The sequence below is a fragment of the Dipodomys spectabilis genome, unplaced genomic scaffold (assembly GCF_019054845.1).
Source record: "Dipodomys spectabilis isolate Male_0828 unplaced genomic scaffold, ASM1905484v1 ptg000178l, whole genome shotgun sequence".
NCBI classification, from domain to species: domain Eukaryota; kingdom Metazoa; phylum Chordata; class Mammalia; order Rodentia; family Heteromyidae; genus Dipodomys; species Dipodomys spectabilis.
Window position 1 is genome coordinate 2750786 of NW_024870855.1, and position 14946 is coordinate 2765731.

Consider the following 14946-nt stretch of genomic DNA (forward strand, 5'->3'; position numbering starts at 1 on the left):
CTCCATGTTGCCATGCTTGCGTCCCCAGGGCCCCAGCCTTGTCACAGTGACCCCATCCAGGGCATACCTGCCACAAAAATTACTCATCAGAAGCTCACAGCCTGCTCCTATGCCATAATGGCTCGTTTTGCTTCTATCCTTTAATTCTACTAGTGAGGACAAAAAAATAAAGGGGAAGGAAGTGATTCAAGTGTTCTAACAATGCTAATCATCACATGTAGTTCAAATACCATAAAGATTTTAGTGCCTAATCAAAACTGGAGAGGGGGATTGTATAAAAGTATCTGCATGGTAGTAATGAATTAATGAGAAAGCTTTGTATAACTTGTTCAATTATTGGTCATTCACTAAACATTTATTGGGATCCCTGCCATGTACTAGGAACTAGGAAGATGAGGATATATTTTATACTCAGGAAGATGAGCTTTAACAAATGAAATAATATAATAAATTGCAAAGAAGAGGTACAGACACGATGTGTACAGATGTTCAGATGTCTTACTGGAGAGTAGAAAGTCAAATTTTACAGCTGAGCAATAAACATAAAGAGCCATTTTAAAATGGTACTAGAATTTACTGCTTAAAAAGTGACTGTGATTTTTTTACAATACAATTTAAAACTTTCTACCTATATGCTGTTCCCATGTTGTAACACATCAATCTCTGAGTGACTAAGACTCTGAACAGCCAAGTGTTTCAAAGAAGATCTGATGCTCATGGCATCAAAATTGAGCCTTAAACATTCTGATTGGGAACATTTTAAGAGCTAGTCTGTGCATTTTGTTGTTGTTGTTGTTCTGCTAGACATAAATGCAGTATCTCATCTTGATGACTAGGGATCATCATCAAAGTCATCAAGTGTTCCACCCACTCTGGAATATATAAGATCATCAAAGCAATAGTTAAACCTTTCAGATTCCAACCCCACACCCTAGAAATCCCTGCTGGGAATTCAATGCACCTGATTCTAAATGAAAGGACATGGCAATGTTTTCAGTAACTATAGCTCCTCCTTTCTGGCTTTCCATCTTCTTTCTTCCTCCGTTAAAAGTGTTGGCTGTCACTTTATTGTACCATTACTGTGCCATTCCTTTTAGACTGCATTCCTCTTCCCCTTTTAGTTTTCAGCTTTCAAAACCCACAGATCAGTTTTGAAACCAGATGTCCAGATCTGCTAGATAAGTGTGGATAGGCCCTGAGTGGATGCATCTGTGAATAAAGGCTTGGCAGCATCTATTTTGGCGGCTTAAATTACTTTTTTTAAGTTCATGGTGCTCAGCTGTGTTGTGAATAGATAAGTCTAGGTGGATACGATATTACCAAGTCAGCAGTTTGTTTTCTTTATACTTGTTAGACCACTCTTTCGAAATCTACGAACACTCCCCAAACACTCAGCACACCACACAGTCATCTGACCGCTTTGAAGGGCTCTCTGTGGCCCAAGTACAGCAAGGGAAACAGGTGAGTTTCAACACTGGACAAATCAATTACACAGAGAAGAGTGCTTCTCACAGGCTTCAGAGTCCCCCGCCCTGAAACAAGCTGCTCCATGCTCAGACTCCCTGGTGTTCTCTAGTCCCTGATGCATGGCACCTCCTAGGGTGTCCCACAACACACACTTCACCAGCCCAACGTAATGTAAAAAGCCTGGCACACAGAGGCATTTCTCATGGGTGAATGAGAGCAACCCTCCATCATCTATTGACTGACAGCTGAGCTTAACTTTTAGCCTTTCTTATCTTCTGTGTATATCCTCAAGCCTTGGAAAAGTGAGGATGTTTCTCTTTCCTTCTTTCCCTCTCTTCTTTTTCCCTCTCCCCCCTTTTCTTCTTGTCTTGTCTATTCTCTTTCTCTCCCTCTTACACCACCATTTTTTTTTTTTTTAGTGCCAAGGATACAAACCAGGGTACTGAGTTACATATCCAACCTTCGTTGTTGTTGTTTTGTCAGTCCCGGAGCTTGAACTCAGGCCTGGGCACTGTCCCTGAGCCTTTCTGTGCTCAAGGCTAGAACTCTACCACTTGAGCCACAGCACCACTTCCGGCTCTTTCTGTTTGGGTGGTACTGAGGAGTCGAACCCAGAGGGCTTCATCCATGCTAGGCAAGCACTCTACCACTAAGCCATATTTCCAGCCCCCAACTTTTGTTTTTTGAAGACAAGCTCTTTCTATGTGTCCCTGACTGGCCTCAAACTTAGTTCTCTTGCCTCAACCTTCCCAGGGCTGAATTACAGACATGTACCACCATTGCTGTCCCTAACTATTAGTTTATGTTCATTTGACTACTACAACCTGAGGATTATTTAGCAAAACTTAGTGGAAAGTGATTCAAGCCAAAGTCTAATTTCCTAACAATCTTGATTGACAGATAAAAGTACCGTAAACTGGGTACTGGTTGCTTATGCCTGTAATCCTAGCTACTCGGGAGGCTGAGATCAGAGGATCACAGTTCAAAGCCAGCCCAGGCAGGAAAGTCTGTGACGCTTATCTCTAATTAACCACCAAAAGCTGGAAGTAGAGCTGTGGCTCAAGTGGTAGAGTGCTACCTCTGAAAAAGAAAAAAAAAAGAAAAGCTAAGGGACAGTGCCCAAATCCTGAGTTCAAGTTCCGGAACCCGCACCGGAAAACTAAAAAGAAAATCCTGCAGTGTAATGGCTGCCAATGGGCCATGTATTATAGCTTCTTTAACATCACATTTTCAACTTCACTGTGCACAGCTGACCTCTGGTTCCCCCTCCCCACCCCATGTCATTTCCCCTCTTAAGTTAAACTGCCCTTAATCAGCTCAAAAGCAAAGCAATATGTTAACTGTAGAATATGATTCTCAGCCTTGGCGGCTAAGAGGAATGGAGGGCATTTAGCATCTTTTGTTTACTACTCTTCCTTTGGATACGTGAAAAGATTTTCTTTTTAGAAAGCAAAGATATCATTAATAAGTGGGTGGGATTTTAGGAAAGACTTGAAAAGGCAGTATTTATATAGCACATAATAAATTTAAAGGAAAAAACCAATTCCATTAAGTATCAAGGTTGCAAACTCTTTATAAACTGATGTCATACTTACCATATGTTAATACCCCAACCAGGAAAATGGTTCCTTCCTTTCTCTTCTTTCCCTTCATCCCATCAGACACTCAGAGCCTCCAGAAGCCTTTTATCCCAGAAAATCTTTCTCTGCCCCATCACCGTACTTTCAGAAACTTCTTCTAATCCCGCCACATAGGCAACCTCCTTAGCCAGGCTGAGACCACAGCCTAAGTGTGATTACTTGAAAGCTAACGATAAACCACTAGAGGAAAGATGCTCTGTTGTGAGGAATGCAAAATGGAGTCTTCCACTAATGCCCCAAAGTAATACAGCAAAGCAGGAAAGGAGCCAACTCTCCATGTTCCAGAGAGGAAAGGCAACCAGCTGTAATTCTCTTATAGATGGCTGTCAATGTTTACTTACCTCATTCTGTAAAGGATGGCAAGAAGCTACAAACTTAAACAGACACACTAATGGAAGTAGTCAGTGAGGCCCCATTGCAGTATTCTATCTTATACAGTACTGGTGTTTAAAAATAGTATAGCCTGGGAGTGTTATTTCTTAGTAAAGGTGGACCACATGACTGCAGTAGCCTAAAGAAAGCTCAGTTTCCACAAACAAATAATTACCCTTGACTGGATGAGGGCAACTGAAACCCTGGGGACACATCTGCTAAGGCACTCTGTTTCGAGCTGGCTTTCCAGCCCAAGTTCTAGAATGGAGTCCTATCTCATATACAGTACTTGATTTTTATTGCTGTCAAATCCCATTTAGTTCCTACTTGGAAATAAATCTTTCTTCACCCTCCTCTACCATTGCCTGGCCCTTATTCATGTCAGAGCCTACACCAATCCCTTAAAGTGGACTTTTGAAAGAATAGTTTGAGACTGAAGAATGGGTGAATGAATTCAATTTACTGGTTCACGAATGGTTTAGACCAGATTCAAATAGAAAATGTTAGTGTCTTCTGCATGTAACAAGCACAAATACTATGCTGTGAGACTTAGGGATACATACTCTGTTGTACATATATCACATATGCATGCTAGTAAATATATATATATATTCAAATGTATGAAACACATTTCTGACTGTGATAAGCAGTCCAGAATACTAGAAACAAGCATGTAGCAGCACAATCCCCAATCTCCTGTAATATCTGTCACCCACTGGTTCTAGTCACCCGCTCCCCATCCTCCGGTCTCTACCACAGCAGGGTCTGGCCTGGAAGAAGGACACAAAGTGAGGTGACTTTAGTGAGCATGAAAGAAACTGAATTTTCATTTAGTTGCCTATTCATTCTTCACCTAAGAGCTCCAAAAGTGTACTTTTCGATTAGAATTTCAAGCTTCACAGAAATAACCAAATGGACAGTTTGTTTGCATTTTTTAAAAAGGCAGTGGGTGGAGGAGGTGACAGCATTTGTCACATTGCACTTTACCATAAAGTCAAAACTATATTAAAAAAAAAATGAAGGCTGGAATACAGCAGAGCCATCATGCCCACAATCATGGCAGTCCATTAACTTGATGCGTAGGAGTGAAATTGAGCATATAGGCACTCTGACCTTTCTGTAATCAGCTCCAGGTGGGCGATTCTATTTGCATCTAATTTAGCATCAGAATCCTCCCTGTGATGGCAAGTTTATGTGTGTCCTGAAAAAATAATTATTAATTGTTTTTGTTTGTTTTGTTTGTTTTATATTTTGGGGGTCTCTTCAGGGTTTTCAGAAATCAGTCACCTTGGAACAAATAGATGGATCCTATCTTCTGCCACTCATGTAGGGGACAGGCAGGGGTCAGGTGACTGTGGCACCTTCTTTAAGTTAGAAGATTTCTTTCTTTGGCTTTTCCTGAAGGAGAGAGCTGACAGCTGGTTCTGGTGGATCATCTGTGAGGTCTAAGACCTAACTGCTCCACGGAGGAAGAAAACAATGTGTCTCAGGAGAATATGACCCCCTTAAAGCAGCAGAGGGGGAATGGGATGGTGGGGCCAGATCACAGGAAATAGGAATCAAAGGGTCTTTTCACTCAAGTCTAGTTGCAAGTCTGCTCACTGAGGCAGTCAACAGGCAGGAGGCAAATCACCCATGGGCAGCCAAGGATGGGTTCTGCACAACCCTCTTCCCTCCAAGGACACAGGGCACCACCCAGAATAATATTCAAGTGCAGAAGGTTAGGAACAGACACCCTGATTCTCAACAAACAGCCCTACTGTTTCAGCCAAAAATGTGAGACAGAAAGCATTCAGTTATTCAAAGGCTGAAAACAGACTGCTGTTGACGAGCTGAGTGCCTTCCCTCCAGGACCCCTTTCATGCCTGCCTTCTGCTCCTCAAGCTCAAGGCCACACACTATATTGATGCCACTGCAGGAAGCAGGCTGTGGATGTGGGTGGAGGTGACATTCAAAGTCACAAAGACTGGTTATACATTCCCCAAATATATAAGGAAGGAAGAAATGAAACTAGTGGCTAACGTGAGGACTTCGGGAACCTCGTTTGAGGAAAACACATTTCAAATAAAAGCCTGTCTGCCAAAATTTCCCCAGTATTTCTTCCATGCACCTGTAACATAGTACTTATATAAGTAGAATAGACTTGTTCTGTCTGAAAGCAAGCCACTTGTCAGGCTCCTTCCAGCCCTGACTGGTGTGTGCCTCTCTGTCTACCCAACAGAAAGTGGACTGAGGTTTGCCAAGAGTGGACCAGGCAGCAGAGACACACTCCAGAGGGCAGTGCCACTTGTCCTGCTCAGGCAATGGTGGCACTTCTGAGGTCAGGCAATATCTTTGCTGAGGCTACTCCCCCAAGCCTGCTCTTAACACTCCAAACTGACTCCAAATAGAGATACATGAACTAACCCTGTTCTCATGGAACACCTTTACCAAGCATACCTCAGGTCTTTTGAGCTTTCTTTCTTTCAGAAAGAACACAGGCACACAGCTAGACAAACTCAAGTTCTAATTCTAATGTAATTTTTACTTGTGTGACCTTGATTGATTGTGTTATTTAATCTCTCTGAGCCTGTTTCCTCCTTTGTAAAATGGGGGCACTCTATTATCTTCCAAAGTATAGACAGAACAGACACTATGTTGGAAATGAACTACACAACTTAGCGGGGGTGGGGGAACTGGGAGAAAATGAAGGAGGGGATGACACTGTTCAAAAAGAAATATACTCATTATCTGACTTATGTAACTGTAACCCCTCTGTACATCACTTTTACAATAATTTTTTTAAAATAAGAGACAATAAATAAAGATAATGGCATGAATCTCAAACCAAAGGGACTGAGGAAGAGACAACTACCATTATTTTCTGATTTGGGGAAAGGGGAGAGAGTATTAGTAGGTGATATCGGTGATATAAAAACAATATGGCCAGGTGCTCGTGGCTCATGCTCATAATCCTAGCTGTTCCGGAGGTTGAGGTCTGAGGATTGTGGTTCAAAGCCAGCCTGGGCAAGAAATGGAGCTGTGGCTCAACGAGGCATGCTAGCCTTGAGTAAAAATGCCCAAAGACAAGCCCTGAGTTCAAGCCCCAGAACTGACCAAAAAAAAAAAAATCCAAGTAAGAACACAAAACCCTGAATTCAAGCTCTAGTACCATACATGCATACACAAAAACAAAATGTGCCTGGTCTGTACCTATTTGGGAGGTTGGAATGAGAAATGAGAAGAGTAACAGTCCATAGAGAAAATGGACCTTCCTATTTGTACTTCTCCTCTCCTCATTTCCTCCAGAATCAGGGGGTGCTGAGTTGTCGCAGTAGATGGTCTGAGACAGTCCCCAAATAAGTGTGTCCTAGGACAGGCTAGGGTAAGAACAGACACTAAGAATCGCTAAGGTATGTTTTCTTCTACATTTTCCAACATTATGCATTTAACCCTCACTCTAATCTCACAGGACCAACTGAACAATATTCAAAAGCAAAAATAAAGCTGTCATTGCCAAAAAAAAAAAAAAGGCCTCATGTCCAAGGCTGCAACTAGGCTTGGTCAAGTTGAAGGGCCTTTGCACTTCTGGCATCAGTGCTTTTTATTCTGCCATCATAAACCACTCATCTCTGGAGTATTCAGTAAATGGTTATGTCTACAATTTCCTGTCCCATATTATGTATGCATAATTTGTGCCCATTAACTTAATTACAACATAATCTATCAGAGTGCAATTCAGTATATGATCCATTTCATTTGACTTTTATCCGATAGAAATACTCCAAATAGGAAGGATTTCAGAGCAATACTCTGAAGCCAGAAGGAACATTAAAATTTGAAGGTTTTCTAAATCACAATCAAATATTACATGAGTATTTCAACGATCATTTAATTCTTTCCTTTCCAATTTACTAATTGTTCTAGAAAGATACTTCCTTATAGATTCAAACTTCTAGACTGCACCACAAAAATGACTTAAAAAGAAAAAGCAAGTCAGGGACTAGTTCCTGAGCACCCACTGTGTACTTAAGGAATTCTGTAAGCATCCAGATGACCATGCAGAACAGATCCTCACAGGAGGCACAGAGGGTGAACTCACAGAGTCACCATCAGGCAGGGAAACAGAAGTACAAAGGATAGGGGTCCAAAGCTGAGCAGCCAAGACACAGACTATACATGTGCATTAGCCACCCAGCTCAGACAGAGCTCAAAGCTCACAATGATCCACATCAGAAGAAAGCACTCCGCATCAAAGGGAGACTTTTTAAAACAGTTTTTTATTGTGAGAATGTTGTACAGAGGGGTTAGAGTTACATGAATAGGGTAATGAGTACATCTCATAGTTAGCACTGTTACCTCCTCCTTTATTTTCCCCCACCATCACTTCCATCCCCACTTCCCAATTTGTCCCGCCGCCCCCCCCCCCACATTGTAATGTTCGTTTTCAATATAGAACTATAAAAGACCCGAATAGCAAAAACAATCCTTAGTAGAAAGAAAAGCGCTGGAGGAATATGAATTCCAAATTTCAAACTCTGCTACAAAGTTATAGTAATCAAAACAGCTTGGTACTGGCACAAGAACAGACCTGAGGACCAATGGAATAGGACTGAAGACCTAGAAATGAACCCACAGACCTATAGCCACCTAATCTTTGACAAGGGAGCTAAAGAAATAGAATGGAAGAAAGACAGCCTTTTCAGTAAGTGGTGCTGGCAAAATTGGTTAACACTTTAGAAAACTAAAACTAGATCCTTATATATCACCCTGAACCAGAATCAACTCCAAATGGACCAGAGACCTCGAAATAAAAGCAGACTTCATGAAAACATTACAGGAAGGAACAGGAGAAACTCTAGGGCTCCTTGGCACAGGCTGAAATTTTCTTAATAGAGACCCAGAAGCACAACAAATCAAAGAAAGGGTGAACAAATGGGATTGTATGAAACTGCAGAGCTTCTGCAAGGCAAAGGACAAGCTAGCAAGACCAACAGAAAGCCCAAGGACAGGGAGAAGATCTTCACTAGCCATGCAACGGACAAGGGTTTCATATCTAAAATATACTTAGAATTCAAAAAACTAAATCCTCCAACAGCAAATCCCCAAAGAAACAACTGCCCAATTAACAAGTGGGCTATAGACTTAAAGAGAAACTTCTCTGAAGAGGAAATAAGAATGGCTAACAGACACATGAAGAAATGCTCGACCTCTCCAGCCATAAAAGAAATGCAAACCAAGACAACGCTAAGATTCCACCTAAACCCAACTAGAATGGCCATAATCAAGAAATCTAGTGACAAAAGATGCTGGAGGGGATGTGCCAAAAGGGAACCCTATTGCATTGTTGGTGGGAGTGAAAACTTGTTCAACCACTCTGGAAAGCAGTATGGAGGTTACTCCAAAGACTCTACATAGAACTCCCTTATGACCCAGCAATTCCACTTTTGGGCATTTACCCAAAAGATCACAAAACAAAGTCAAAGCGACCCACACAGTCATGTTTATCAAAGCATTATTTACCATTGCTAAGATATGGAACCAACCCAGATGCCCCTCAGAAGATGAATGGATCAAGAAAATGTGGTATACATACACAATGGAATTCTATGCCTCCATCAGAAAGAATGACATTGCCTCTTTTGTTAGGAAATGGAAAGACTTGGAAAAATTATATTAAGTGAAGTAAGCCAGGCCCAAAGAAACATAGGTCCCATGGTTTCCCTTGTTTGCAGTGACTAGTATATGTCTAGGACAGGCAGAGAAGGTCAAAGGCCATGTACATACGACCACATGAGATAATGTTAAGCAAAATGTACCCAAGACAGGGACACAAGAGGTTTTGGATTTTTTTTCTTCTTTCTTGCTAGTGTTTTTAATGTACTTACAATGCACTATGTGATTCTTTTATTTCTATTGTAGGTTTTCCCCCAATGGTATAACCCATTTTCACTGGAATTGATGCCGGTGTTCTGCATCTTCTATATACATTTTTGTAATTTGGGGAGGGAAAGGGATATTGCAGAATGCTTAAATGAGGATGCAGGCTGACCCATTGTGATGACGAGATGTACAGGCCACTATATTGAAAACAAACGTTACAAACGGAGATTTTACCTGCTGTTTTCCATTCATCTAGACCTTCCCTCATCTTCAGAAATGGTGCTAGAGAAACATTATCTCCAAACTCCCCAAACTCAACTCTTACCTCTTCTGGAAGTCTTAGCCCCTTCAGAATACACTTTTCTAGACTAAGTAAACTCTCCTTCTCAGTTTTCTTAATGCATTTATCTATCCTTCAAGACGGCGAATTTTCCTGCAGACACAAGTACAGCTAACTTCCAGTGTGAATTCTCCCCCCTCCCCCCCCCCTCCCTAGTTGTGGGGTCTGAACTCTAGGCCTGGGCACTGTCTCTCAGCTCTTCATCTCAAGTCAAGCACTCTACCATTTGAGCCTCAGCCCCACTTCCGGCTTTTTCTGCTTATGTGGTGCTGAGGAATCGAACCCAGGGCCTCGTGCATGCAAGGCAAGCGCTCTACCACTGAGCCACCTTCCCAGCCCCCCAGTGTGAATTCTCAAAGGACACTGAGGGGTATTCAAAGCATAATCAATAAATCAATGTACTGATAGAAATCAGTAGCTTTCTTACAACAACAACAACAAAACCCACTGGTGTTTCAGTCTGTGTGCGGAATGACTTAGCAAGGGAAGGAGATTAATATCACAGAAGCAGAGGAAACTTTCCATTTATAGTTTATAACACACTTCATTGAAAACATGGATCTTAACTCAGGCCAGGCTCTTAAATTACTGCAATTTGGAAAAGTGATCCTCTGGAGAAAAGGATCCTCCTTGGGCTGCTGTATTGCACTTCCTGAGTAGTAAGACAGCTCTACTGAATTCTAACTAGACTAGGCCCAACCTGGAATGATGTGGGTGAGAACCGCTGTAGGAGGTGTTATTCAATGCCTGCCACCCCTTCCCTTATTCCCCAGTGCCCCCCCTCTTCAATCTGCCTCCTGGGCCAAACAAAACACATTGTTTGGATGCATTTCAGAGGGGAATTGTATATTTAGACCAATTTTCCTAGATACTAACTATAACAAAAACAAGTTCTGATGACAAAAGACATTTCACTCCCAGCTTATTTTCCATAAGTGATACAAAGACCTCAATACAATGGGAAGACAGTGTCTGCCGGAACAAATTCAGTAATGCTAGTCATTCTGGTCATTTTTTTCTCTGTTATCCCCAAACCTGCTCATCATCCAGCACTGGGTAATCATGGAAAAGCATCTCCTCAGAATGCAAGTCCGACTGAAGATGAGAGAGTATTGCTTTAAAAGTCACTGTGGGGCAAGAGAAAACTAGCAGGAAAGTAAGATAAATAAGCCAAACTCCTGCCCTGTTTTTCCTTATTTTTTTTTTTTGTTTTGTTTTTTTTTCCCTTACAACTACTTGAAGATAAACTTGCAGGGCATTTGTTGCTGATCAATTTTTAATGTTCTCCTAGGAGAGTGCAGGGAAAGAATAAAAAATTCACACCAAATTTCAGACTAGATTTTCCTCTTTCTCTGCATTTATTTACAGGCCGAACACCACCTGGCCTCCTTAGATAAGGTGGAGTTTTGTGTGAGACATTTATTTATTCCCGTATTTCTCTGTGTAAGGGAGGGTGGGGCCTTCTTTATCTTTTCATAATTCTGATGCTTAAGAAGCAAATCCTTTGGTCTGGCATTATCTCCCTCATGCACTTATTGAAATTTAAAAAGGAAATCTAATTTTGCATTTCAAATCAGAACCAAATGGAATCTTCATTTATAACATAATTTCCCTTCCTACACTAGGAGAAAAGTGGCATGAGGCCCTACAGAGAGAGATGAGGAACTCTGATGTACTTATTTTCATACTCCAAAACTATGCAAAAGGGCCACAGTTTTGTCATCCAACCTCTACAATTTCAAAGTTAGGTGAGAAGAGCTGCACTAGGAAGGATAAAGAAATCTCCAGTGTCTAGGGTCAAATGTTTAGGTCCTCTTCTAAGCTGCCTCTGTGCTTATTCCAGCCCACATAGGACACTCTGGCAACTTAGAAAAGTCAGTCCCCTCCCTCCAAGCCCATGGACTGGTTAGCTTTGCCAGAACAGAATGCGCTTTCTGCAGTTCCCCCTTCCAGTGGGTGAACCCAGCCCCTTGCTAGGGCACAAAGACAGGGAGAGAAATGTGAACGCATCCCTCCAGTTTGTACCTTCCACATCATGCCCTTGTGCAATGGACAACCTCCTCCAAGCAAGTCAGCTACTTAAAAAAAAATTATGCTAGTGAAGTCCGTTCCAGGTGACAGATTAGGATGCTTCTCCAAAGAATTCACTGAAGCCATAGAGAGAGGAAAAATACATTATTAAGCCAACAAAAGGAACAAGTAGTTTTTTTCTATTTTTTCTATTTTCCATTTTCCTATAGTCCCCGGTACAAGAGCCAACAATAGCCAATCAGTGCTGTCAGGTAAGGACAATGATAATCTTACTTTAAGCCACCACTCTCAAAAGCACAACCTTGGCCCTCACATCTCACATCTCTCAGCCCTGGGCCAAGCCCAGGATGTACTTCACCAGCACCTCTGGGATATATAATGGAGGAGGCAATTAGACACAATGAAAACCTTGCTACCAAATCACAACACATCATAGTTCTTACATTCTGAAGGGTAGTCTTGTAGCAATGGTTCTCAACTCTGCTTCCATGTGTGGGTTCCTCAGGGGGCTAGTTACAAATATCCATGCTTCTGGATCAGATAAAGAAGACACGCCAGGGGTAGAGTTGGGCATTACTGGGTGACCCCTATGCCTCCTGCAATGACCAGGAAGCATCTAAACCATGGAAAGAGACCCTAATGAAGATCTGCATCGGGCTCAAGATTGTCTAGTCATCAGCTATGTAAGCAAGAGCAATTCATTTCACCTCTCTGATACTTGATGCCTTGGTCTCAAGTGTGAGGACCTGGGACCAGATCATCTCCAGAATTATATTCAGTATTAAAACTCTACAAGTGTCCATAGCATGCTATGTGTCTAACTTCGTTTAACTTTCTCCATTTAGATTTGGTAGGAAGACAAAGGATATGTTCCATGAAATCTATACCTTCTTAAAAACTGAGATTTTTCAGCCAGGCACTAGTGGCTCAGGCCTGTAATCCTAGCTACTCAGGAGGCTAAGATCTGAGGACTATGATTAAAAACCGCCCAATTTAACTACCAGAAAACTGGAAATGGAGCTGTGGTTCAAAGTGGTAGAACACTAGTCTTGAGCAAAAAATTTCTGGCCTTGAACTTAAACCCTGAGTTCACGCTCTATGACAACCACTACCAACAACAACAGAAAAGCAAAACAAACAACCAAAAATCCAGACATTTTCTATTTATTGAAAGACACAAAGTACCTACTGGGACCACCAAATTTTAAAAATCTCCAAATTCCGGGTCTCTATTCAGAAAATTTCGGCCTGAGCCAAGGAGACCCAGGGTTTCTCCTATTCCATCCTGTAATGTTTTCAGAGTGTCTGCTTTGAGTTCAACGTCTTTGATCCATTTGGAGTTGATTCTGGTGCAGGGTGATATATAAGGATCTAGCTTTAGTTTTCTACATGTAGTTAACCAGTTTTGCCAGCACCATTTACTGAAGAGGCTGTCTGTCTTCCATTCTATTGTTTTAGCTCCCTTATCGAAGATTAGATGGCTATAGGTCTGTAGGTTCGTTTCTGGGTTTTCAATTCTATTCCATTGGTCCTGAGGTCTGTTCTTATGCCAATACCAAGCTGTTTTGCTTACTATGGCTTTATAGTAGAGTTTGAAATTTGGTCTTGATATTCCTCCCGGAAACACAACAAATCAAAGAAAGGTTGGACAAATGGGATTGCATAAGGTTGCAGAGCTTCTGCAGTCCAAATGACACAGCTAGCAAGATCAATAGAAAGCCCACGGATTGGGAGAAGATCTTTACTAGCCATACAACGGACAAGGGTCTCATATCTAAAATATACTTGGAACTCAAAAAATTAAACCACCCAACAACAAATCCTCAAAGAAACAACTGCCCAATAAGTAAGTGGGCGAAAGACTTAAAGAGAAGCTTCTCTGAAGAGGAAAGAAGGATGGCCAATAGACACATGAAGAAATGTTCAACATCCCTAGCCATAAAAGAAATGCAAATCAAAACAACATTGAGATATCACCTCACTCCAGTTAGAACAGCAAAAATCAAGAACTCTAACAACAACAGATGCTGGAGGGGATGTGGACAGAAAGGAACCTTACTTCATTGTTGGTGGGAATGTAAACTTGTTCAACCACTTTGGAAAGCAGTATGGAGGTTCCTCAAAAGACTTCACATAGAACTCCCCTATGACCCAGCAATCCCACTTTTGGGCATTTACCCTAATGTTTACAAACAAGACCACACTAACGCTACCAGCACAACTATGTTTATTGCAGCATTCTTTACCATAGCTAAGATATGGAACCAACCCAGATGCCCCTCAGTAGATGAATGGATCAAGAAAATGTGGTATATATACACAATGGAATTCTATGCCTCCATCAGAAAGAATGACATTGCCCCATTTGTTAGGAAATGGAAAGGCTTGGAAAAAATTATATTAAGTGAAGTAAGCCAGGCCCAGAGAAACATAGGTCCCATGGTTTCCCTTATTTGCAATATCTAGTATAGGTATGTGTCAAGCGGAAAAAGTCAGAGAATGTGATGTTAGGAAAACGAACCCTCAAATACGTATTTTAATGTTTTTGTTTCTTTCATGCATGTGTTTCTAACGCATTTATAAGATTATTTCTTTGTTGCTTTGTATGTCCCTCCCCCACAGTGTAACCCCCGCTTTCACTATATTTGATGTCAGTATAACATGTGGAGGAGACGGGGACAAACAAGTCGTTTCAGGATTCAGGTGGACCTGTTGCAACAATGAGAAGTACAAAATGTCATGTCAAAACCAGCTTTACAATGTCGGAGTGGGGGGGGGGGAGGGGGCGTATGATTGGGTGGGGGGGAGGGGGGAGGCTGGGAAGGGAGGTGAAGGGTAAACAAAGGAGGAGGCTGCAATGCTTGGTAAGAAATGTATGCATTATCCTGCCCATGTAATTGTAACCCCTCTGTACAGTATGTTCTCAAATAAAATGAAATAAAATTAAAAAAAAAATAAAATAAAAATCTCCAAATTCCAAAGCTCAGATGCCACCCCAAATTCTATACTTTGGATTCTAGTGTTCTCTGCATTTCCCACAGAAAGGAACAACTTTGTCAGTGAACATGGTTGGAAACCAGATCCGTATCATCAAAGTGTTTTGCATCAAAAAGTGACCCAGATGGCAGCAGGGACGTGGCACACATCCAAAACTGCAAAAGAAGTCTGCCCAAAGAACCCGCAGGAAGAAGGTCCCTCCCCTCCTTCTATCCCTAACCCTCACTTCCAACTCCC

At 41.7% G+C, this 14946-nt stretch overlaps 1 pseudogene; it reads right to left on the reverse strand.

Annotated features, from left to right (window-relative positions):
- The window catches only part of LOC122120754, a 60257-nt pseudogene that overhangs the window by 18897 nt on the left and 26414 nt on the right, over positions 1–14946 (reverse strand).